Below are 2006 nucleotides of genomic sequence, written 5' to 3'. Positions count from 1 at the left end.
TGTGTGTGTATGTATATATATGTGTATGTATATATATAATACAGAGGAAAACTGGACATGGCATTGAAAAATACACAATGCCTGACCCCAGGATCGGTACAAACTGGGAGACTAAAAGGACTGGGGATGATGAGAAAAGTGGAGATACTTGGGCAAAATGACAACAGAGAACAGGTGTAAGTGGGTGTGACATAGGATATATAGAAACACAAGAAGGCAATGGAATACACTGAACACAAAAAAAAATCACTAAACAAACATGAAAGCAACCTTCAAAACAGAAAAAAATAAATGCTGAAAGATCAGAAATCATGACATCCCTGCTCTGTGACTGATGGTACCGATCATAAGGTACTTTTTACTCAGATTAGACGGAACACTACTTCAAAAATCATCAGACTATCACATTAAACAACGCATATCACTTTTCAAAGTGTGCCGATGGCCTCGCTCTCTCTCTCTCTCTCTCTCTTACAGTCATACCTCCATTAGAGTGGCTGACCTGGACGCACACACTCATGTGCAAACACACACACACATGCCGTGCAAATGCGAATGGGGGAGACAGTTTCCGGTGACAGCTGGAGATTAGAGGGAAGGAAGAAGAGTGGCGAGCGTGACAACATGATGAAACTTAAAGAGTACGAGGGAGAGGCACATAAAAGGTTGAAAACAGGCTGTGGTGATGGAGGAAGTACATCCATGAGTCTGAGTGTGCAAGTGTGTTGTTGTGCACATGTAGCTCAGTGAAAGGAAGTGAGGGTGTTTGAACATTTTTATGGCCTAATTCTACAACCTTTACAACAAGCTCAGCAAAAGTCCCCTTTCTACTGGATCTATGTGCGTGGACTGAATACAAGAAGAAACATTAAGTATATTAAGTATGTATTAGTGTGTATTTAGAGGTGTGTTAAATTCAGGTACTGTATGTCAAAGGAGTTTGATTCATTGTGTTAATATGTGGGAAACGCTTGCAATACTTTATTTTTGACGTTTTGAAATAAGTAAACTAATTAAAGACAGATCATTTTTTATCTGTAGTGTCTAAACTGTGATAAGCAATCTAAAAAAATAAATCTTTAAAGTTTGTTTTGCAACTTTTTCATCTTTTGGTATCTTTGGAATCTGATGGAAGTCACATTTAAATTATAATGTGAACGACCAAGCATAGAAAAATCAGATTTGCGCTCAGTTATTTTTTGAAAGGACCTGAAATTGAAATGATTTCACCAACAATTGTTTTTAAGACCGTGAAGAAACTACAACTTTTATTTGTCTCATACTGACAAAACGTGGAGCTGCTCACAGCAACTGAAAGTCTGAACAATAGATTCACGATTTTCTTTGTTCCGTGTTGTAAGAATTCACTTTGACACACGGAGTTTCTCCACAGTCCTTTTATTACTCATCTGCCTGCTCTCCAGGGTCTTCTGTTTGTTCTTTTAGCTGTTACACTCAGTTTTGTTTATCGCTTACCAGCCTTGCTGCAGTAGGGTCTTTAGGAGCACAGCACTGACAACTTCAGGATGTCTGAAAAGTCATGATACAGTTTTTCCAAACTTTAATTCAGTGTTTTTTTGCCAAAACGTTTTGAAAATGACTGTAAAAGCTCTATAGTGTAATCCAGTGGTTCCCAAACGTTTTATCTTCTGACCCACAAAATATCCATGGCAAAAGCTTGTGACCCCAAATATTACTGGTCTGAGTACACGAACTTTGTTAAAAACTCTAAAAACACAGGCTTTTTGACAATCTAAACAGCTTATACACAATTATAATTACTTGTTTATAATTATTTTGTGTTTTTTTGTAATAATTATAGGGAAAATAGTACATCAGCAATTATTTTATTACCCTTTAAATTGATTTCTGGAGATTATTCAAGGTGCTTTATGACCCATAATTGGGTCCCAATTCCAACTTTGGGAACCAAAGTGCAGTGGTTCCAAAACTTTTCAGCTTTTGACCCACAAAATAACAGTAGCAGAGACCTGTGCCCCCAACTA

The 2006-nt window shown here is 37.3% G+C and overlaps 1 protein-coding gene across 1 annotated transcript in view; it reads right to left on the bottom strand.

Annotated features, from left to right (window-relative positions):
- iqsec3b (IQ motif and Sec7 domain ArfGEF 3b) overlaps positions 1–2006 on the bottom strand; it is a gene marked incomplete in the record, with an annotated part of 47989 nt that overhangs the window by 18922 nt on the left and 27061 nt on the right.

Source organism: Austrofundulus limnaeus, unplaced genomic scaffold (assembly GCF_001266775.1).
Source record: "Austrofundulus limnaeus strain Quisiro unplaced genomic scaffold, Austrofundulus_limnaeus-1.0 Scaffold19, whole genome shotgun sequence".
Lineage (NCBI taxonomy): Eukaryota > Metazoa > Chordata > Actinopteri > Cyprinodontiformes > Rivulidae > Austrofundulus > Austrofundulus limnaeus.
The sequence above is the reverse complement of the archived record's forward strand: the minus strand, read 5'-3'. Positions and strand labels throughout refer to the sequence as shown.